The sequence below is a fragment of the Lathyrus oleraceus genome, chromosome 6 (genome assembly GCF_024323335.1).
Source record: "Lathyrus oleraceus cultivar Zhongwan6 chromosome 6, CAAS_Psat_ZW6_1.0, whole genome shotgun sequence".
Lineage (NCBI taxonomy): Eukaryota > Viridiplantae > Streptophyta > Magnoliopsida > Fabales > Fabaceae > Lathyrus > Lathyrus oleraceus.
In genome coordinates, this window is record NC_066584.1 from 153,147,096 (window position 1) to 153,172,424 (window position 25,329).

Consider the following 25,329-nt stretch of genomic DNA (forward strand, 5'->3'; position numbering starts at 1 on the left):
GCATTTCCTATTTGTTTGGTAATTTCTCCCCTGTTTGACCAAATTGTTGACCTTTTTGTGACACATGATGTTATATGATTTGGGAAATACTCATGAATTAATGGATGGATCTAAAATTTGGCATGTGCATTGTAGACATCTTGAAGTATATCATGGCTTTGGTCCCATTCATTTATCATGTTTTATCACTGTTTTATGATTGGTTAAAGTTGATGCATGTTTTGATGCTTTGTATGAGTTTGCTTGAACTTGCTTTGACTTTCTGATTTTCATTGACCTATTTACCTTGATCCAAATGAGCTGAAATTTGGTATTCTTATCATGTAATGAATGAGTTTTGACCATGATTTATTTGAGGATTTTTTGAAATGTTTGTGATTGGATTTGAGTTGAATCATTCTGTTGACTTCTATGAGCTCCTATTTGCATGCTTTGTGCTATCTTGATCATGAAATGATAATGATGAATGATATGAACATGGGACCAATTGGGTTTGATTTTTAATTGTTTGATCTTGATTTTGGATAAGTTTCATGTTCTGTTTTGATGATTTGATCTCATTTTGACCCTAGTCTTGGACTAGTGGTTTGTGCTCTCACTTTTGAGTTGTGTTTCAGGTTAATAGCACAAATGCTTATGCCTGATGGTGTGCCTAATTTGGAGTTGCTTCTTTGATTGTTTATGACTAATCATTGGTTTGTTTTGTAGGTTTTAAAACTTGGTCTTGTGCCTTAAAGCTTGCACCTTTGTGCATTGACTTGTGTTTGACTGTGTATAATTAACTATTGACCATTTGCTGTTTAATGTTGGTTTGTCTGAGTACTGATTGTATTTGATTGATTTCAGGTACATTAGTTGCTTTAGTTATATTGAGAACTTGCTTTGCTTTGCTTAAGAGCATTTGCATTGAGGTATAACATCCTAACTCCATGTAGTCTGGAAGACCTAGCCTGTTACTTGGCCAGGCACCTGTCTGAAGTCCTCCTTAAGAGGCAATGTTTGTGTTTGTTTACATTTGTCCTTGTACATACTCAAAGACCTCCTAAGTGAAGAGGCATTGGTAGATATAAGGGATGTGCAATCCATCCCCTGCTATTCTGTGTGTCATCTGTTTTTCTCACACCACTGTGTTGATGCATTGCAGATATTAACCCAAGATCATTGTACATTGAGTCAGTGTCATATGTGTAGAAGGGTTCCCACCTTCTGAACCCACACATTTTTTCTTAAGCTCTCCCAGGCCAGGGATAAGAGCTGTGAAGTCTCATCTTCACTCACCTTTCTTCAGCTTCGCCCTAACTCTCAATGTTAGGGTTAAGAGCTAACATTACCCTGTTACAGTGGTTTGTTTGTTGAGGTTGATATGACCCCTCGACTAAAACCTAACCATGATTGAGCCCATTGATTGCATATAGTGTGTGCTATTTGTGCTTGTGTGTTTGCTTTAGCTTGCTTCCTGTGCAAGTTAGGTTTAGTTTGGCTTGCTTCCTGTGCAAGTCATGTTTAGGATAGGCTTGCTTCTTGTGCAAGTTAGCTAGAAACCTTAACTTAGGGATGATTTTGCATGATAACATCTAGGCTCGAGTCGTAGTCTCCCTAGTTGTGTCTCCCTCTGTTATCTGGTTAAGTTAGTCCCGTGTCCCTCCGTAGGGGAACTACGTCGCCCTGATCCTCATACCAGATGAGGTACGTAGGCAGGAGATGAGCAGATCTCTTCGGGCGCCTGTGTCTTTGTTTTGTCTTGTTGTGTGCTTGGAAGCTGATGTAAGCCCATCGAGTGGCATTCGGGTTCCAGTGTGCGTGTGTTTGGTTCGGAAGCTGATGTAAGTCCAGCGATTGGCATTCGGGTTCCATGTTTGCCTGTGTTTGCGTGGTTTTGTGTGCGTGTTAGCCGAGCTACGAATGCTCTGATTCTCCTTCGTCCAAAGGAGATACGTATGCATAGGATGCGATATCCTAGCGAGCATGTGTCGTTCCCCAGTTCGAACTACTTTGACTCTGATGTCTATGCTTGATAGACTAAGTAGGCCCAGGATGCGATATCCTGCCGAGTCAGTTTCCGTTTGTTTTCGTGTGTCTCTTTCAGCCAGTGTGTTTGTGAGCAGTGTTTTAGCAACCATTTTTCCTTCCTATTGTGCGTGGATCCCGTCGAGTACGACGGATGCGTAGGGGTGCTAATACCTTCCCTTCGCATAACCGACTCCCGACCGCATTCTCTTTGGTCGCGAGACCATGCTTTTTCCAGGTTTACTCTGAGCGTTTCCTTTCCCTCTTTTGGGATAAATAACGCACGGTGGCGGCTCTGTTGTTCTTTGTTTCCCGCCGGTTTTTCGCGTAATGCGACAGCTGGCGACTCTGCTGGGGATCATAGAGAAGTTGACCTGTGCTGGTCCGTCTTCCCTAAGCGAGTCTCTCCTAGCGCTCTCTAGGTTAGGGTTTTGGTTGTTGTTTGCTGTTTTGTTATTGCATTCATTATTTATTGTTTGCATTCATTTTTGTTGTGTGCATTTATGTTTGCACTTATGTTTGCATTCATTCACATTCATTGTTTATCTGGCTGGCTGGTTGTCTGTTTCTCTCTGTTGGGGTGGGAGTTACTTGAGGTAAAAGGCCCAATACACAGGCCATGAGTGAAATCTAGGATGCTTAGGAATAGAGTGATTCATGGGAAGCGGGTGGTATTGCGCCACTTAGCGGAACATTGATATCACGAGCAGTTCAGACCCTGGTGGGATATTATGGTTGCATACTTCGGGTGTGTATATGATGATATTCTGCGAAAGGTTATTTATGTTGCGTTTCTCTCGACCTTACCCTGGCCTAGACGACACCCGTGAGTGGGGAGGGGTTGATCATTATTACAGGTACCGTTGGTGACTTGTGGTTCTGTTGGTGACTTTGGGTTTAGACGACAGTTCTCAATTGACTTTGGGTTTCAAATGGATTTGGGGTTCTGAGTTTAAATCGAAGCTTCGACCTTGTGTTCAGAGATGCACGGCCAGCCAGTTGTGTCTGCATCATGTGCATCATAGCATGTTTATTTTCAAAAAAATACGCAATATAAAAAAAAAAGAGAAGAAAAAAGAAAAAGAAGAAAAAAGCAAAAAAAACTAATCTCTGCATGCATATCTTTTCTCAGGTACATTCCAGAGCTTGTTCACTGATAGAGATGGCAACAGTCCCAGAGCTGAAGCGGAAGACTTGTTCCTACAGCTTTCATCGTGAGCCGTTGACTTCATTGATCGAGTTGAGTAGTCTGATAACCAGTGGTAACCAGAAGGGGTTCGTTGACCAGTATGGGGATATTCTGACGCTGTTGAAGATGGTAGTCGATCCGGTGCCGTTGTAGACCCTTCTTCAGTTCTACGACCCAGAGCTTCATTGTTTTACCTTTCAAGATTATCAGTTGGCGCCCACTCTTGAGGAGTATTCCATTCTGTTGAGTGTCCCGATTCAGCATCAGGTTCCTTTCTTGGACGTACCGAAGGAAGTTGATTTCAGAGTTGTTGCCAGAGCTCTCCAGTTGGGTTTCAAAGAAGTCTGTGATAACTGGAAGCCCAGTGGGGATGTCGTGGGTCTGCCATTGAAGTTTCTACTGAGAGTTGCCAGAGGTGAAGTAGAGAAGGGGAATTGGGAATCTTTTCAGGCCCAGCTTGCTGTTATGATCTATGGGATCGTCCTATTCCCAAGTATGCCCAATTTTGTTGACTATGCTGCATTCATCATCTTCATTGGAGGAAACCTTGTTCCTACTCTGTTAGCTGACACTTACTATGTTATTCACAGTAGGCATGGTAAGGGTGGAGCTATCAGATGCTGTTTACCTCTCTTGCTCAGATGGTTCATGTCTCTCCTGCCAGTTAGTGGACCCTTTGTGGATGCTCAGAGCACTCATAAGTGGACTCAGAGGGTTATGTCTCTTACCTCCTATGACATCAGTTGGCAGTCATACCGGATGGATGTGCAGGATGTTATTTTGAGTTGTGGAGAATTCCGGAACGTGCCACTCGTGGGGACCAAGGGTTGCATAAATTATAATCCAGTTCTTTCTCTTCGTCAGTTAGGGTTTGTAATGAAGGGAAAACCACTTGAAGCTGAGGTAGCTGAAAGTGTGTATTTTGAGAAGCAGAGTAACCCGGCTATGTTGGAGCAGATAGGAAGAGCTTGGAAGTCTGTTGGTGTGAAGGATGGATCTGTCTTAGGGAAGAATTTTTCCATTGCCATGCCTGATTACACTGATTGGGTAAAGAAGAGAGTGGAAACTTTGTTGCTACCCTACGATAGATTGGAGCCGTTGCAGGAGCAACCACCTTTGGTCCTTGCTGAGAGTGTGCCCGCTGAGCACTACAAGCAAGCCCTGATGGAGAATCGCCGGTTGAGAGAGAAGGAGCAAGATACCCAGATGGAGCTCTACAAAGCCAAGGCTGATGGGTTGAACTTGGCTCATCAACTCAGAGGAGTGCAGGGAGAGGATGCTAGTAGGCTGAGAAGCAAGAAGAGATCCTACGAGGAGATGGAATCCATGTTAGATGCAGAACACCGGGAGTGCTTGAAGCCGCAGAGAGCTGAAGCCAGTTACCAAAAGAAGATCAGAGACCTGGAGAAGCAACTCAGAGACAGAGACATCCAGTTGAAGAAGGAGGTTGACTCGAGACAGGCGTTAGAGACCCATCTTGGAGGAGAAGTTATAGAGCTTAGACGAAAACTGAAGGAGAAGATCACCCCTCTACCAGAATGTTCAGAATGCGCCCTGTTGATAGACCAGTGCCAATACCTGAAGACTCTCATTCCGGAAGACCATTTGTCTTAGATTATTTCTTTGATGTGTATGTTTGAGAATCACCTCCAGGCTTGTTGGATGGGATTCATTTGTTGTACTCCGTTTGTATGGATCTTTGTCGACTTTTTTGTATGAGCCTGTTTGCTCTTATCTATAGATAAAGTTGTTGGTGTTTCATTTTGTTCTCAGTTACCTTGTATGTTGTTCTCTTGTTGCTGCAGGTTGCCATCTTTTGAGGATGAGTCAGGCTCTTTGAATGCTTGAGAAATGAGCATATCATGTGCATCATACGCATCATTAACATCATACTCATATCATTTTGCATAGCAGGTGTTCTTGTTCGTGACTTCTCACTTTGATTCCTGTGTTCAGGCAGGATAGCTGATCAAAGACCGCACCGGTACTCAACGAGACTGAATCATCAAAGGAACATGGATCAGGTGCAAGCTGAGTTAGCAGAGATGAGGGCTAACATGGCCCAGTTCATGCACATGATGCAAGGGGTTGCACAAGGACAAGAAGAACTCCGAGCTCTAGTTCAGAGGCAAGAAGCTGTAATTCCACCGCCCAACCAAGCCCTGCCAGAGGGAGGCCCGATCAATGACAACCCTACTGCTGCTGTTCCCATCAACAACTATGCTATAGGGGATGAATTAAGAGGTATTCGAGTCAACGGTCAACCGATTGCTCCAGAGACCACCAATGCCAGAGTAGTCCGTGCCCCGGCCCGTAATCAGGCTCCGATGGTGGACAGACAAGAGGATATCTTCACTATGCTCAGTGAAGACGAAGACGTTCTGGGAAGGGTTGATGAGAGTGATCGTAAAGTTGATGCCCTCGCTGAGAAGATTCGGGCTATGGAATGTCAAAACTCTCTCGGTTTTGATGTGACAAATATGGGGTTAGTTGAAGGCTTGAGAATCCCGTATAAATTCAAGGCACCATCTTTTGACAAATATAACGGTACTTCCTGCCCTCGCACCCACGTGCAGGCCTACTATCGGAAGATCTCTGCCCACACGGATGATGAAAAGATGTGGATGTACTTTTTCCAAGATAGTCTATCTGGGGCTTCTTTGGACTGGTACATGGAGTTAAAAAGAGATTCTATCCGCTGCTGGAGGGATCTGGGAGAAGCTTTCCTCAGACAATACAAGCACAACATGGATATGGCATCGAGTCGGACTCAGTTGCAGAGTCTGTGCCAGAAAAATAATGAAAGCTTTAAAGAGTACGCCCAGAGGTGGCGTGAGCTTGCTGCGAGAGTTCAACCCCCTATGCTGGAAAGGGAGTTGACAGACATGTTCATCGGCACTCTTCAAGGTGTATTTATGGACCGGATGGGAAGCTGCCCATTCGATAGTTTTTCTGATGTCGTCATCTGTGGCGAGAGAACTGAAAGTCTGATCAAGGCCGGCAAAATTCAAGATGTGGGTTCTTCCTCGTCATCCAAGAAACCTTTCTCTGGGGCACCTCACCGTAGAGAAGGTGAAACTAATGTTGTACAACACCGAGGGAATGTGTATAGAGGAAATGTGAATAGAGATCAATACCGGCAGGTTGCTGCAGTGACCATTCCTGCACCTCCACAACGTCAACCTCCGCAACAACAACAAAGAGTTCAACAACCGCAACAACAACAACAACAACAGCGTCCGTATCAGCCCAGGCAAAGGATGCCTGATCGACGGTTTGACCCGCTCCCCATGTCATACGCCGAATTGCTTCCCGAACTACTCAGGTTGGGGTTTGTAGAATTGCGTACAATGGCTCCACCAACAGTATTACCTCCTGGGTACGACGCCAACGTCCGTTGTGAATTTCACTCAGGGGCACCAGGGCACCACACTGAAAAATGTCGGGCTTTCCAGCATAAGGTACAAGATTTGATCGATGCCAAGGCACTCAATTTCTCTCCTGTGCCTAACGTTGTGAACAATCCTACGCCTCAGCATGTTGGGCATAGGGTGAACTGTGTCGAGAGGGAAGAAGCTGAAAATCTTGTTGTCAGTGTTGATGAGATTCAAACTTCTCTGCTTGTGGTAAAGGGCCACCTGTTGAAGAGTGTTGTTCACCCGGGCTGTGATGAAGACTGCTTGGGCTGTGCAGAGTCTGATAATGGGTGTGAACAATTGCGGGCCGGTATTCAGAAGCTGATAGACGAGGGCTGTGTTCAATTTGCTCGGGCTGATAATGGAGGTCGTGGGGTAGTGTCAACTGTCACGATTTACTTTAAACCGTCTGAAGGACGAGGCCAAAGAATTGTTAGTGCACCTGCAACGAGGTTACCATCTCTGCACCCGTTTCCGCCAGTTCTCCTACTACAATCGTTGCCCCAGTCAGAAGGGTTGATAGTCGGGTTGTTCCTTGGAGTTATAATAATGCCTACCGGAATAACAGAAAGGCCGAGAATCGGGTCAGGCCGACCAATCAAGCGCCAGTAACTATTGTAGCACCTAGTAGAGCTCCGGCAGTTGTGAATCCATTGTGGATAACGTTGGTGGTCTGGGTGGTTTTACTAGAAGCGGACGACTGTTTGCGCCTCAACCGTTGAGGCATGCCAATGCTGAAGCATCTGCTAGATCGAAGGGCAAACAGGTCGTGGCTGACGAGGAACCGGCTCAGAAGGAGACTGAGGGTTCATTTGAATAGGACGCGGAGGAGTTTATGAAGATCATAAAGAAGAGTGATTATAAGATCGTGGATCATCTTAATCAGACTCCGTCCAGGATTTCCATACTTTCTTTACTGCTGTGCTCTGAGGCACATCGTAATGCCTTGTTGAAGATGCTGAACATGGCTTACGTACCTCAAGAGATTTCTGTCAATCAACTGGAGGGTGTAATGGCCAATGTGAGCACCAGGCACGGTGTAGGATTCACTGACCTGGATTTAACGCCTGAAGGGCGCAATCATAACAAGGCCTTGCACATCACTATGGAGTGCAAGGGGGCAGTGCTGTCTCATGTATTGGTAGACACCGGGTCGTCGCTGAATGTGCTGCCTAAGCAGATCCTGAAGAAGATTGATGTTGAAGGAGTTGTGCTCACTCCTAGTGACCTTATTGTGCGCGCTTTTGATGGATCCAAATGTTCTGTGTTTGGTGAAGTTACCTTGCCGGTGAAGATAGGTCCGGAGATTTTTGATATAATCTTCTACGTTATGGACATTCAGCCCGCCTACAGTTGTTTGTTGGGGCGTCCGTGGATTCACGCAGCAGGGGCAGTCTCGTCGACTCTCCACCAAAAGCTCAAGTATGTCTGGAACGGTCAGATTGTGACCGTGTGCGGCAAAGACGAGATTCTGGTGAGTCACCTATCCTCGTTCAAGTATGTCGAGGTGGATGGCGAGATCCACGAAACTTTATGCAAGGCATTTGAGACTGTGGCTCTTGAGAAGGTGGCGTACGCTGATCAGAGGAAGCTGGGTGCTTCGATTGCTTCGTACAAGCAAGCCAAGGAGGTTGTTGATTCCGGCAAAGCTGAGGGTTGGGGCAAGATGGTGGACTTGCCTGTCAAAGAAGACAAATTCGGCATTGGTTATGAGCCTCTCCAAGCAGAACAGAGTGGTCAAGCGGGTCCGAGTACCTTTACCAGCGCTGGGCTGATGAATCATGGCGACGTCTTTGCAACCGGTAGTGAAGACTGTGATAGCGACTGTGATTTAGACAACTGGGTTCGCCCGTGTGCCCCAGGGGAGTCTATCAACAACTGGACGCCTGAAGAAGTGGTCCAAGTTACTCTTCTGACAGAGTAATTTTCTTTTGTTTTTTTCATTTTTGCATGAAAACCCTACGTCTTGCCCAAGGCGTAGTGGTTCATTGTAGGGCCTCATCATGTTTTAATGATTATCATTAATAAAGGACGTTTTGCAATCAAATTTTGTGATCCCTGTCTTTCTATTTTTGTTTTCGTTTTTTTCAAAACAATAAAAATGGCAATGTTTTTGTTTTTTGTGACTTTATTGAACTCTTTTTCTAAAACAAAACATTAAAACATGCAGAAGTGACCTTATGGCATCCACTATGAACAACCCTGTTATGGCTCAGTATGATTTTGATAATCCCATCTATCAAGCTGAAGAGGAAAGTGAGGAAGACTGTGAACTCCCTGCAGAATTGGTCATATTGCTGAAGCAGGAGGAAAGGGTCATCCAACCACATCAGGAGGAGTTAGAGGTCGTTAATTTGGGTACTGAGGACGCCAGAAGAGAGATCAAGATTGGGGCTGCTTTAGAGGACTCTGTCAAGAGGAGGCTGATTGAGATGCTGAGAGAATATGTGGAGATATTCTCCTGGTCATATCAAGATATGCCTGGTTTGGATACAGGCATTGTGGTGCATCGACTACCCCTCAGAGAAGAGTGTCCGTCAGTCAAGCAGAAGCTTCGGAGAACGAGTCCTGATATGGCTGTCAAGATCAAGGAAGAGGTTCAGAAGCAGTGGGATGCGGGTTTTCTGGCTGTTACCAGTTATCCACCGTGGGTAGCCAACATCGTGCCTGTGCCGAAGAAGGTTGGCAAAGTCAGAATGTGTGTCGATTACCAGGATTTGAACAGAGCGAGTCCGAAAGATGATTTCCCATTACCTCACATTGATGTATTGGTTGATAATACGGCTCAATCCTCGGTATTCTCTTTCATGGACGGTTTCTCGGGCTATAATCAGATTAAAATGGCGCCAGAGGACATGGAAAAGACGACATTCATTACGCCTTGGGGCATGTTCTGCTATAAGGTGATGCCATTTGGGCTGAAGAATGCCGGTGCTACCTATCAGAGGGCTATGACGACTCTCTTTCATGACATGATGCACAAAGAGATCGAAGTGTACGTGGATGATATGATTGCGAAGTCGCAGACAGAAGAGGAGCACCTGGTAAATTTGCAGAAGCTGTTTGACAGATTGGTCAAGTTCAAACTGAGGCTGAATCCGAACAAGTGTACATTTGGGGTGAGATCAGGGAAGCTGTTAGGCTTCATTGTCAGTGAAAAAGGGATTGAGGTTGCTCCAGCAAAAGTCAAAGCTATTCAAGAGATGCCTGAACCAAGAACGGAAAAGCAAGTCCGTGGGTTTTTAGGGAGGTTGAACTACATTGCAAGGTTCATATCTCACCTAACTACCACGTGTGAACCAATTTTCAAATTGCTGAGAAAGAACCAAGCAATCAGGTGGAATGATGATTGTCAGAAGGCTTTTGACAAGATAAAAGAGTATTTATAGAAACCTCCAATCCTGATCCCTCCAGTTCAAGGGAGACCATTGATAATGTACCTGTCAGTAACCGAGAACTCGATGGGGTGTGTACTGGGACAGCATGACGAGTCTGGTCGAAAAGAGCATGCCATATACTACCTTAGCAAAAAGTTTACCGACTGTGAAACAAGATATTCACTGCTCGAGAAAACTTGTTGTGCTTTGGCCTGGGCTGCTCGCCGACTGAGGCAGTATATGTTGAACCATACTACCCTATTGATTTCTAAGATGGATCCAGTAAAGTACATCTTTGAGAAGCCGGCTCTCACCGGGCGCGTGGCTCGATGGCAGATGATTTTAACAGAATATGACATCCAGTATACGTCACAGAAGGCCATCAAGGGTAGTATTCTGTCAGACTACCTTGCCGAGCAACAAATCGATGATTATCAGCCGATGATGTTTGAATTCCCTGATGAAGACATCATGTATCTTAAGATGAAAGATTGTGAAGAGCCTCTTGTCGAGGAAGGACCGGATCCTGATGACAAGTGGACACTGATGTTTGATGGGGCCGTGAATATGAATGGCAATGGTGTTGGGGCAGTATTGATTAATCCCAAAGGTGCACATATACCTTTCTCTGCCAGATTGACTTTTGACGTCACCAACAACGAAGCTGAGTATGAGGATTGTATCATGGGAATCGAAGAAGCCATTGATTTGAGAATCAAAACGCTCGACATCTTTGGAGATTCCGCTCTAGTGATCAATCAGGTCAATGGAGATTGGAATACGAACCAGCCGCATTTGATTCCGTATAGAGATTACACCAGAAGAATACTGACGTTCTTCAAGAAGGTTAAGCTGTATCATGTCCCCCGGGACGAGAATCAGATGGTTGATGCTTTGGCTACTTTATCATCCATGATAAAGGTTCATTGGTGGAATCATGTGCCACATGTTGCGGTGAATCGACTCGAGAGGCCTGCGTATGTGTTTGCAGCCGAGACTGTTGTGATTGATGAGAAACCGTGGTACTATGACATCAAGAACTTCCTCAAGACTCAGGAGTATCCTGAAGGCGCGTCAAAGAATGACAAGAAAACCCTGAGAAGGCTAGCTGGAAGCTTTTATTTGAATCAGGATGATGTGTTGTATAAGAAGAATTTTGACATGGTCTTGCTCAAATGCATGGATAGACACGAAGCAGGCATGTTAATGGAAGAAGTGCACGAGGGTTCGTTTGGTACCCATGCTGGTGGTCATGCAATGTCGAAGAAACTGTTGAGAGCCGGATATTACTGGATTACTATGGAATCCGATTGCTTCAAGTATGCTCGGAAGTGCCATAAATGTCAGATCTATGCTGATAACGTGCATGTACCACCAGGCCCGTTGAATGTCATGAACTCGCCTTGGCCGTTTGCCATGTGGGGCATTAACATGATTGGGAAGATTGAGCCTACTGCTTCAAATGGACATCGCTTCATCTTGGTTGCGATTGATTACTTCACCAAGTGGGTGGAAGCAGATCATCGAAGAGAGACGGCTAGCAGCTGTGTGCCATGGGCAGTTGTATCAGAGAAGGATGAAGCGAGCCTTTGATCAGAAAGTGCGTCCTCGGAGCTATCAAACTGGTGATCTAGTTTTGAAGAGGATCCTTCCTCCCGGTACAGATAACAGGGGCAAGTGGACTCCTAATTACGAAGGTCCATATGTTGTGAAGAAGGTCTTCTCCGGTGGAGCCTTGATGCTTACAACTATGGATGGTGAAGATTTTCCGTCCCCTGTTAACTCAGATGTAGTCAAAAAATACTTCGCATAAATTGACCCGCTGGACAAAAAGAATAAAAGAGTCCAGGCAAAAAAGGGCATCCCGGCGAACCAAAAAACAGAAAGAAAAGGTTTGGGAAAAAATTAGGGATAAAATGAAAAGAATTTGTACACCCGGTAAGTCGAAAACCCGCAAGGGCGGCTTAGGCAAAAATGGGTATCCCGGTGGATTGAAAACCCGAAAGGGCGATCCAGCCAAAAGTGGGATTAGAGCGAAGACTACAGTCTGAGTTATCTGTACTTCATCGCGCTTCGTCGTCTGTCATCTCGAAAGATGTGATCGGTCCAGTCATTCTTCTCAGAAAGCAAGGAGTTGGGAAAAAACTGATGATCTGTGAGTTATAACAGAATTGGGAAATAGTGGATGCCGTGTTCACATTGCCATTAGGATAGTTTATTTTCCTTTTGTGCGCGATTACCTCTTTCTAGGAATTGCTTCCCAATGTATTCGCCTTTTCAGGCACATTTTCAATCAATAAAAGTCGTTATTCAGATAAATAGCTTTTTTGTTTTATATTTTACTGTTTTGTTTGCAAAAACGTCCGAATTTTTGATAAACATTGCATATAAAAACATGAAGGCTAAACAATAACTTGCAGAAAGATAAAACATTTGAAAATCATTTTGAATGTTGAGGACACTTGAGCGTATCTTGTCCATATATCCCCTGGGGGCGTTTGTTGTGCTGTTTTGCAGGTCGTCATCTGTGAGCATTCCCGAGCAGTTATTTTCCCAAGCCAGTAGGGAAGCTATCAGAGCTTTGTTCCCATGCAAAGGTGTCTGTGGATAGCGCCTTCTATTCCCCAACAGATCTAAGGGTTGCCTATCCCCAGCAGGCCTGTATTTACCGATTTCCTCCCCGAGCGGAGCGGGTTCAATGAAGTTTGCCTCCAGCTATTCTCCTAGCTGTGGATTGTTTGGGTCGTCCCCAGCGGAGTGTTTTATTTCCCAGAGCAGAGTTTATCCTAATTGTGGATAGGGTGGGCTCTCCCTAGTGAATTCGCCGGTTTGTCCCTAGCAAGTCGCTTTAATATTCCCCGGCGAGTTGCCTTGTTTCCCCCCAGTGGATTTGTATTGATGGTTTCTCGGCACAGTTGTCCTGTGTACTCCCCGATGGAGTGTTCATCCTTTGCATGTTGCATATAGTAATCATTGCATCCTCAAACTGCGTAGCATTCCCATTCCATGTGGAGCATTACGCCATAGAAAAATTCAAACATATGCATTCATATGTTAACCTAACCAGACCGTATCCCCGGCAGAGGCGGATCATTTTTGTTCAACATCGGTACAGCACGTCTGCTACGGTTGCTCCTGACAACATTCAAGACTGATTCCCTCAGAGAGGTTTATTTCCTCACCCGTCCGCGAACGAAAAGCTTGTTTCTCCCCAGTGAGACCCCAGCAAGTGTTTAGCCTTGCCTTGACGTACCTAAGATGTCATTCTTGTGATACCAGTAAGTGTCATGTCAGCACCCGCGTGTGTTCTTTCTTCGGATGTCGGTAAACATCATCTTTCGATGTCGGTAAACATCGAGTCCCACCCCAGTCATCGGTAAATGTCTGGTCGTTTTTTGGATATCGATAAACATCATCTTTCGATGTCGGTAAACATCAAGTCTCATCCCAGTCATCGGTAAATGTCTGGTCGCCTTTGTCTGATGTCGGTAAACATCATCTTTCGATGTCGGTAAACGTCGAGTTTTTTCCAGTCATCAGTAAATGTCTGGTAATTCCCCAGCTAGAGATTCCCAGTAGAGTCGCCGGTAAACGTCCTGTCTGGTTTCCTGTTACAAGTATTTATTTTTACTTTCCCGGTAAAGTGTTCACCTCTCTGTTGGTGTCGATAAACATAGTCTCACCCCCCCAGTCATCGGTAAATGTCTGGTCGTTTTGGATGTCGGTAAACATCATCTTTCGATGTCGGTAAACATCGAGTCTCATCCCAGTCATCGGTAAATGTCTGGTTGTGTGTTATTTTCTTGTTGACAAAATCGAGATCCCCAGGAGTCGTCGGTAAACGTCTTGTCTGATTCCATTACAAATATATCTTTTTCCTCCCCTAGCGGAGACGCCATCGGTAAATGGCCCTACTTTCTTCGATATCGGTAAATATCGAGTCCCCAGTTGGAGCAGCCATCGGTAAATGGTCTTGCTGAAGTTGATATCGGAAAATATCAAATTGCTTTGAAGCCACCATCAGTAAATGGTCTTGCTTCCTTTTAACATCAAGTTGTTTCCCAGCAGCCATCGGTAAATGGTCTCGCTGAAGTTGATATCGGTAAATATCAAGTTTCCAGTATTTAGCCATCGGTAAATGGTTTCGCTTTCCTGAAGTTGTCGTGCAGCCGTCATCGGTAAATGACTTGGCTTTCCTTTGTATCATATCCCGCCATGTGCAAATTTCTACGGTTCTTTGGTATTGAATCCCTGAGTACCTTGAAAGTCTGACAGCCGTTGCTCTCATCCGTTCAGGTTCCCAACTGATTGAATAGGGGCAGCTGTAGCACCTCAAATTTGCACCTACCTTTTGTACATACATTCTCATATTAGGTCATTAACATAACATAGTCCATTGCATAGCATTGCATTGTCCTTTGCCCAAGTGCAAGTCCTCTGACAAAAATTAGGTCAAACTGGTCAAGAGATCAGTCAATCAAGCAAGCAAGTGCAATTTCCATTGAGACAAGGCCCTAGGGTTGGTCCAACATGTTCACATGACCTAGGGGTCCTCTTGAAGTGTTTTGGTCAAGGATTGGGTGCTCAGAAGTCATCAGTCATTGTTCAATCCACCAGAAACCCTAGAAATTCAACTATGGTCAATTGTGGTCAACTGTGCCTGAAATCAAGGATTTGAAGGTGGAAGATGGTTTGAAAGGCTTCATTCATGTCCATATAAGTCTCATTTGACATTTCAAAGATCAAGATTGAAGAAAATAAAGTCAAACAAAAAGTTTCCTAAAATAGCAGGTGACTTGTAATTGGAAACTGCCAAAAATGGAAAGTTTTCCTTCTCAAATTTACATCATCATACAAGCTTCAAATGAAATTTTGTCCAACATGAACGTTGAAGATCTTGCTCTCACCTTTCCAAAAAGTCCAAGAACACTCATTTCTCATTTGTGGTTGGCAAGTTATGATCAAATCATTTTCAGAAAATGTTGAACTTCAAAGGACCATATCTCACAAACCATTTGGCCAAATTGAGTGAGGTTTTCTGCTACAAGTCACATTTGATATGCTCTATCCAATTTCTTCATCACATTTCACCAAAAATCATCCAATCAAAATGGCCTTTTTCAAGTGGTTTGAATTAAAAAGGGGAGAGTTGAAAAATGGACTTTCAAATTAAGCTTTGCCTACACTTTCTACCAATTGCCAATGTTCAGAAACCATATTTGGGATGTGTTTAGGCCCATTTTCGCACTGTAGCATGCACCCCATGCATTATGAGTTGGTTTTAGCAAAATTGTCCAAATATGCATTTTCACTAATTACAAAAGTTTGGCTTAAGTTCAATTACCAAGGTTCATTAACAGAGAGTATATATGGTTAATCAAAACAGAAAATACACTTAGCATTGCATTTCAACTCAGATCTAGATCTGAAAAAGAAACCCTCTCATTTTTCTTCATCTGAATTTTTGTGAAAAATCTTCAAAGGACTCGTGCTCTTGTCCATTGTGCCATCATCTACCAACATTTTTGGAGCTTTGGCAAGCATTACTTCATCACTGTAGAGCAAGAAACCACTACTGTTCCATTGAATACCTCACATGGCAGTTGAACCTTCGAGCACGATGGAGCAAGAGTGAGCTAGAATCATCCTTCCATTCACCTCCTGGAACATCAAGGCACTGCTGTTTCAACTCATCACGGCCAAAGAACTCCAAAATCAGCTTTGCTCTTCAAATCAGGTAAACTTTCGAACCTCTTTATTGTTAAAATCATGCTATGCTTCTTGTAGATCCTGTTGCCATGAGTACAATGAGCTTTGAATCGTGAAAAATGGTTGAGAGTTAAGGGAGATACACTGATTTAAAGTCTGATTATCAAATGTTGTTTTGCTTAGTCCTTCCATGATAGTTTGATTTAGGGTTAACTAAGGTTGGATTAGTGATGAGCACTGTTAGATGAGTTGAATGGTATGCTAACTTCCAAAATCTGGGACAAAAGTTCATCGTGCTGATGAACTTGTTACTGTTGCATAAACCCTAATGTTTAAACCCAGAATCGTGTTTTGGGGAGTGCCTTCTGCATGTGTCCTGTTTCATTGGCCATGTGACCAATCGCCAGCTGACACGCCCTTAAGGGAAACGCGGCGTTTCACTTAAGTGGCCGTGTATTTACAATAATGCCATTGTCCGAATTAATTTTATTTAAATCATTTATATCATTTCCTTTTTTCAATATTTATTTCATTTGGCATGGCAATCTTAGAAAATTCATAAGTCACTCAATACTTGGCCAAATTACATGGGATTTTTTGTGAATTGCTCCTCATGATCTCTAGTTTATTATGGTGATTTTTCCAGATTTTTTGCACGTGTGGATTTTTAAGTGTGCTAGGGTTTGTTCATGTGTGTCCATTTTGTGTATGCCTTGCCATTTTCCTTGTGAAATGATGATATATAATCCAATGCCTCTCAAATTTGTTTTGCTTAAACTAGACATGTTCATGGTGATTTTGGTATAGAGTTTGTAATTTTATCATTGCTGGTTGATGAGATATGAGTTTTTGAATAGAGGTGTGACAATTTGTGTCACACCATTCATGTCCAAATTCATGATTTTAATTCCCATGCTTATTGAACTCAAAATGGTTTGGATTTTTGCATGAAGATACTTGTGCATGTTGAGAATACTTGTGGATTTTTCTGGAATTTTTGAATGCATTTCTTATTTGTTTGGTAATTTCTCCCCTGTTTGACCAAATTGTTGACCTTTTGTGACACATGATGTTATATGATTTGGGAAATACTCATGCATTATTGGATGGATCTAAAATTCGGCATGTGCATTGTAGACATCTTGAAGTATATCATGGCTTTGGTCCCATTCATTTATCATGTTTTATCACTGTTTTATGATTGGTTGAAGTTGATGGATGTTTTGATGCTTTGTATGAGTTGGCTTGAACTTGCTTTGACTTTCTGATTTTCATTGACCTATTTACCTTGATCCAAATGAGCTAAAATTTGGTATGCTTATCATGTAATGGATGATGTTTGACCATGATTTATTTGAGGATTTTTTGAAATGTTTGTGATTGGATTTGAGTTGAATCATTCTGTTGACTTCTATGAGCTCCTATTTGCATGCTTTGTGCTATCTTGATCATGAAATGATAATGATGAATGATATGAACATGGGACCAATTGGGTTTGATTTTTAATTGTTTGATCTTGATTTTGGATAAGTTTCATGTTCTATTTTGATGATTTGATCTCATTTTGACCCTAGTCTTGGACTAGTGGTTTGTGCTCTCACTTTTGAGTTGTGTTTCAAGTTAATAGCACAAATGCTTATGCCTGATGGTGTGCCTCATTTGGAGTTGCTTCTTTGATTGTTTATGACTAATCATTGGTTTGTTTTGTAGGTTTTAAAACTTGGTCTTGTGCCTTAAAGCTTGCACCTTTGTGCATTGACTTGTGTTTGACTGTGTATAATTAACTGCTGACCATTTGCTGTTTAATGTTGGTTTGTCTGAGTACTGAGTGTATTTGATTGATTTCAGGTACATTAGTTGCTTTAGTTCTATTGAGAACTTGCTTTGCTTTGCTTAAGAGCATTTGCATTGAGGTATAACATCCTAACTCCATGTAGTCTGGAAGACCTGGCCTGTTACTTGGCCAAGCACCTGTCTGAAGTCCTCCTTAAGAGGCAATGTTTGTGTTTGTTTACATTTGTCCTTGTACATACTCAAAGACCTCCTAAGTGAAGAGGCATTGGCAGATATAAGGGATGTGCAATCCATCCCCTGCTATTCTGTGTGTCATCTGTTTTGCCCACACCACTGTGTTGATGCATTGCAGATATTAACCCAAGATCATTGTACATTGAGTCAGTGTCATATGTGTAGAAGGTTTCCCACCTTCTGAACCCACACATTCTTGTCTTAAGCTCTCCCAGGCCAGGGATAAGAGCTGTGAAGTCTCATCTTCACTCACCTTTCTTCAGTTTCACCCTAACTCTCAATGTTAGGGTTAAGAGCTAACATTACCCTGTTACAGTGGTTTGTTTGTTGAGGTTGATATGACCCCTCGACTAAAACCTAACCTTGATTGAGCCCATTGATTGCATATAGTGTGTGCTATTTATGCGTGTGTGTTTGCTTTAGCTTGCTTCCTGTGCAAGTTAGGTTTAGTTTGGCTTGCTTCCTGTGCAAGTCATGTTTAGGATAGGCTTGCTTCTTGTGCAAGTTAGCTAGAAACCTTAACTTAGGGATGATTTTGCATGATAACATCTAGGCTCGAGTCGTAGTCTCCCTAGTTGTGTCTCCCTCTGTTATCTGATTAAGTTAGTGTCGTGTCCCTCCGTAGGGGAACTACGTCGCCCTGATCCTCATACCAGATGAGGTACGTAGGCAGGAGATGAGCAGATCTCTCCGGGCGCCTGTGTCTTTGTTTTATCTTGTTGTGTGCTTTGAAGCTGATGTAAGCCCATCGAGTGGCATTCGGGTTCCAGTGTGCGTGTGTTTGGTTCGGAAGCTGATGTAAGTCCAGCGATTGGCATTCGGGTTCCATGTTTGCCTGTGTTTGCGTGGTTTTGTGTGCGTGTTAGCCGAGCTACAAATGCTCTGATTCTCCTTCGTCCAAAGGAGATACGTATGCATAGGATGCGATATCCTAGCGAGCACGTGTCGTTCCCCAGTTCGAACTACTTTGACTCTGATGTCTATGCTTGATAGACTAAGTAGGCCCAGGATGCGATATCCTGCCGAGTCAGTTTCAGTTTGTTTTCGTGTGTCTCTTTCAGCCAGTGTGTTTGTGAGCAGTGTTTTAGCAACCATTTTTCCTTCCTATTGTGCATGGATCCCGTCGAGTACGACGGATGCGTAGGGGTGCTAATACCTTCCCTTCGCATAACCGACTCTCGACCCCATTCTCTTTGGTCGCGAGACCATGCTTTTTCCAGGTTTACTCTGAGCATTTCCTTTCCCTCTTTTGGGATAAATAACGCACGGTGGCGGCTCTGTTGTTCTTTGTTTCCCGCCGGTTTTTCGCGTAATGCGACAACATTGAATACAAATGATCCTTAATCCTTCTACCAACTCTTGATATTCGCTATGCTCTTGACCGCTACGGGGGTGATGAACTGATGTCAACCCTTGTGCTCAATCAAGTTTTCAAAACACTGAAGATCAGCAGAATGCAGTTACTTGCCATAATCCCTAATTTTTGCATAAGTTGCCCCAAGGTGGGATACTCAACTTATAGGGAAATTCTTTCTGTTTTATGTCTCTAATTTTTTCCTGGATCGCCCTTTCGGGTTTCAATCCACCGAGACGCTCATTTTTGCCTAAGCCGCCCTTTCGAATTTTCAACTTAGTGAGTTGTTCTTTTCTTTTTAGGCGAAGTATTTCTTGATTGCATCTGCGTTCATAGGATGAGTGAACTCTTCACCATCCATAGTTGTAAGAATCAATGCACCGCCTGAAAAGGGTCTCTTAACAACATATGTGCCTTCATAATTAGGAGTCCATTTTCCTCTAGAATCTGGCTTGAAAGATAAAATCTTCTTGAGCACAAGGTCACCTTCTTTGAACACTCGAGGTTTGACCTTCTTATCAAAAGCTTTCTTCATTCTCTGCTGATATAACTGACCATGACACATGGCAGTCAATCTCTTCTTTTTAATCAAATTCAGCTGGTCAAACCTGGTCTGACACCATTCAGCCACAGTAAACTTGGCTTCCATGAGCACACGCAATGAAGGAATCCCAACCTCTACGGGGAGCACCGCTTCCATACCATAAACAAGACAGAAAGGGGTTGCCCCTATTGAAGTGAGGATGGATGTACGATACATATGCAAAGCAAAAGGGAGCATCTCATGCCAATCCTTATACGTGACAACCATCTTCTGGATAATCTTCTTGATGTTCTTGTTCGCAGCTTCAACAACCCCATTCATCTTGGGTCTGTAGGGAGAATAATCATGATGTGCAATCTTGAAGTCTTTGCAAAGAGCTTCCACCATATTTTTATTCAAGTTAGACCCATTATCAGTAATGATCTTACTTGGCACACCATAACGGCATATAATCTAATCTTGATAAACCTTACAACAACTTGCTTGGTTACATTTGCATACGATGTCGCTTCAACCCATTTTGTGAAGTAGTCAATTGCCACCAAAATGAAACGATGTCCATTCGAAGCTTTAGGCTCAATCATCCCAATCATATCAATTCCCCACAAGGAGAAGGTCCATGGGGAAGAGATAACATTCAATAGTGTCGGAGGAACATGAATCCTATCAACATAAATTTGACACTTGTGGCACTTCTTCACAAATTTGCAATAGTCAAGTTCCATTTTCAGCCAATAGTAACCTGCTCGCAACATCTTCTTCGCCATTGCATGTCCATTGGAATGAGTACCAAAGGAACCTTCATGCACTTCAGTCATCAACAAGTCTACTTCGTGTCTATCCACCCATCTGAGCAAAACCATGTCGAAGTTTCTCTTGTACAGTATATCACCATTCAAGTAGAAATTGCCGGCTAATCTTCTCAAGTCTTCTTATCTTTCAAAGATGCTCCAGGCAGGTAAATCTAACTTTAGAGGAAACTTTTGATGTCGTAATACCATGGCTTCTCGTCTTTTATCTCTTTAACAACAAACACATGAGTTGGCCTATCAAGACGCATCATAGATAAATTGGGAAGTTCATTCCAATACTTCACTACAATCATTGATGCCAATGTTGCAAGAACATCTGCCATCCGGTTTTGATCTCGAGGGATATGATGAAATTCAACCTTTCTAATGAAAGTTGAAATCCTCCTCGCATAATCTCTATATGGTACTAAACTGGGTTGATTTGTCTCCCATTCATCTTTGATTTGATTCACAACCAAAGTCGAATCACCGAAGACATCCAAATACTTGATCCTGAGATGCATGGCCTCTTCCAGCCCCATAATGCAAGCTTCATATTCTGCCATGTTATTTGTACATTTGAAAGTCAATCTAGCTATAAATGGTAAATGCGCTCCTTGAGGAGTAATAATCACTGCCCCAATGCCATTTCTATATTAATTAACAGCTCCATCAAATACCATGCCCCAACGTGAACCAGGTTCTGGCCCTTCTTCAAGCAATGGTTCATCACAGTCCTTCATTTTCAAGTACAAAATCTCTTCATCAGGAAAATCATACTGCACTGACTGGTAATATTCAATTGGTTGGTGAGCCAAATGGTCAACCAAGATACTACCTTTGATCGCTTTTTGATATCGGTATTTGATATCATACTCTGATAACAACATCTACCAATGGGAAATCCTCCCAGTTAAAGCAGGCTTCTCAAATATATACTTGATTGGATCCATTTTGGATATCAACCAAGTGGTATGATTCAACATATACTGGCGCAGACGCTTAGCAGCCTAAGCCAATGTGTAACAAGTCTTCCCAAGCATTGAATACCGAGTCTCACAGTCGGTGAACTTCTTACTGAGGTAGTAGATTGCAAATTCTTTCTTTCCGATCTCATCTAGCTGACCAAGAACATAACCCATACTATCTTTGAGCACAGTCAAATACATGATCAAAGGTCTTCCTTCAACAGGGGGAGACAAATTCGGAGGTTCAAGCAAATATTCCTTGCTACTGTCAAAAGCTTTCTGGCAGTCTTCGGTCCAATCACAAGACTGATCTTTCCGAAGAAGCTTGAATATAGGCGCACATGTGGCAGTCATGTGGGAAATGAATCTGGAAATATAATTCAAGCGGCCGAGAAAACCTCTGACTTACTTCTCAGTTTTGGGTGCAGACATCTCTTCTATTGCTTTGACCTTGGTAGGATCAACTTCAATACCCTTATCACTGACAATAAAGCCTAACAACTTACCAGAACGAACACCAAAAGTACACTTATTGGGATTCAAACGGAAGCACATTTAGTGACGAACCGGTGTCAACAAGCACATTTGACAAAGCATCTTCCTTACAGTTCATTGAAATATGCAAAGCCAGGTTATGATTCCTTCCCTCCTCAAGGAGTTCTTCATCGCAGCAGATCAAATTATTACATGAAGTGATGTTAGCCACGATGTGATCAAAATAATCCATAGTAACATCATGCTCTACGTATGCTTTTTCAACTGTAGTGCTTCTCTGTATGCTTCGGACTTCATTAGCAGAGACAACACTGAGATTTTTGAGGGGGTTTGGAGAAGCTTCTCAACCACATTAAACTCACTCCACTTTATTCATCGGAGTACCTCATCATCATCATTGGCTTTCAAGTTGCTGGATTCACCAGACTTATCTTTTGAAAAACCAACTGGATCTACATTAGGCACCTCCATCTTCTTACCAACAATCGTTTCCTCTTTATTTTCTGGGAACACCGGCCCAAACACTCGACCTCTGTGGGTCACCTTTATCACATCAATAGTGCTCACTACTGAACTAGTCGTAGGTAACGGGACCTCTTGACCATTCTCTATCATTGTAGCATTGTACTAGTATGGTACAGCCTTATCAGATGAATACGGGATTGGGCCTACTAACCGTATTACCAACGACGATACTGATTTTTTACTGACATTATTATTGTTGCTTCTAAATTACCAACCTCTCTTGTTGCTTGAAAACGGGAACTATGACATTGACGTCGTCATCTATATGACGAGATTAAACAATTTGTATCATGCCTTCATCCATCAGACGTTGGATATCCCTTTTCACTACATCACACCCTCTTGGGTTCACACTACAAACAACACAACCATCATGGTCATGTTCAAAGTCACTTACCATACAGATATCGTTGTGCATCTGTATCAAGGATCTTCGGATAAACCGGAAGTCATAAACCTTGAATTCTCCAAGACAACCATCCATCATATTCACTGAAGATATCCCATGAGCGGGTAAAGGGTTTGCTTCCACATTTGGCACATGGTCCTCAAAGGACACCATACCACTCTTCATAAGCTTTTGAACCTCATACTTCAATGGATGTCAGTTTTCAATATCATGTCTGGGTGCTCCTTGGTGAAAAGTACATCGGAGTTCAGGTTTATACCACCAGGGAAGTGGTTATGGGATCTGCGGTGGGTTCCTCGATTGAATTAGGTTCTTGAGAACTAGCGAGGGATACAACTCTACATACGACATATGAATTGGGTCGAAAGAGACCTTCTTCCTCTCAAAGTTCTGTTGATGATGATTGTTGTTGGTATTGTTGTTGTTGTAGGTGTTCATTCTTTGTTGCGGTTGTTGTTGTTGATGTTGATGTTGTTGTTGTTGTTGAATAGGTGTTGCTTGTTGATTAGAAAATATCGGAATTAATGATGACACTTGATGATGATGATATTGACGGGGTGGTGGATCTCTTCTGATCTAAGGCCTCCTCTGCCTCCCACTAATTACTACGTTGGTCTCACTATCCTTCTTCTTACCAAACTTGCTACCATACCTCTTGCTTGTTGACGCCTCATCTCTTGACAACCTCTTTCACGGACTCCTTCCTCAAGTCTCATCCCCATATTTGCCATTTCGGTAAAATCACTGGGGGCACTAGCGATTATGCGTTCATAATAAAATGAACTCAGAGTTTTAAAGAAGATTTTTGTCATCTCTTTCTCCTCCAAAAGAGGAGTGATCTGGGCAGCCAACTACCTCCATCTTTGCGCGTACTCTTTAAATGTCTCTTTGTCCTTCTTAGACATAGACCTCAATTGGTCTCTATCTAGCGCCATGTCCACATTATACTTGTATTGCTTCACAAAAGCCTCTCCCAAGTCGTTGAAAGTGTGAATGCTTGCACTATCCAACCCCATGTACCAACGGAGCGCAGCACCAATTAAACTATCTTGGAAGTAGTGAATAAGCAATTGATCATTGTCAGTCTGAGTAGACATCTTGCGGGCATAAATCACAAGATGACTGACCGGACAAGAGTTCGCCTTATATTTCTCAAAGTCAGGCACTTTGAACCTCACCGGGATTTTAACGTTGGGCACCAAACACAACTCGGCAGCACTCTTCCCAAAAATAAATTTACCTCTCGGCGTCTTCAATTCCTTGCGCAACTCAAGAAACTGATCTTTCATCTCGTCCATCTTCTCATAAACATCCGGACCCTCAAACCGCTCAGAATGATAGATGGTATCCTCTACGCGAGGCAAAGTGTGCACAACGGGAGGTGGCACAGACATGACCGGGCTAGATGCCAGCATGGAAGCAAAGTTAGGTGCAAAGCCTTCTGGCACAAAGTTGGGCGGCATTCCCCACGAGAATCCGGGAGGCATATTCGATGCGAAGTGGGCGGTTGCAGCAGGCATGGTAGAGGTATCCACCTCTGAAGTAACAGTCCTCGCAGGAGGAGTTGTAGGTGTTGGAGAAGCTTGATTCTGAGCAACAAGAACTGACTCCATCATGGCAGGCAGGCGGACGATCTCGTCCTTCAGCTCTCTGTTCTCTTGCTCCAAATGTTCCATTATTTTCTGATGATTGGCTCGGGTATTGTATCGGTGAGTTAGCTTGGCTAAAGCACAGAAGAAATACCAATCAGACATCTGGCGAAAACATTCTTAAGCAAATGATGCATGAAATGCAATGCTTGATTATTTTTATTTTCAAGGAACTTATTATATCATTTGCAAATATATAATATTTAAATGGCAATTATAACAATTTGATATGACCAAAAATCTCTTTTTATTTATATAAATTGGAAGGATTACACTGAATACAGTTTCAGAAACCAAATGAAAAATACAAGAGAAAAGGAGACTAGTCATCCTAAGGATCCCTAACAATAATGTCAGAAGATCTGGCTGAAGGCGCGTACTTCCTTCGAATGCGACGGATGTCGGTCTCAAAAGAAACCTTCATCTGAGTCTTCTCGAGGACAAGCTGATCAACAATCTTCTTCCAAGCAATGGAAGGTTAAGGCATGCTAGAAGATGAAACCTCTGGCTCTCTCTGTCTCTTTGTCACTCGGTCTTCAAGTAGCTCAATCAGTGCATCTTTGTCCTTAGACTCCAATTGTAACTCTTCATGCTTCTTGCTCAAAGCACGGAAACACTCTTCCCACATATCCTTCTCTTGTTTCATCTTGGCGAGCGCGTCTTCCAACTCCTCTACATCTTGGTTAGGGAGAGTTAATGGCTCAACCACAACCATGGACATAGGTCTTTCATAAGGATAAGGCATCTGCAACTCCATAGCTCTCTTCTTCACCCAAAGAGTGTAAGCTTCCAAAGCTACATAATTGCGCGGACCATGCTCGAATCTTCCTTTCCTATGCACATTATGCCAAGCATGCATAATCTTCTG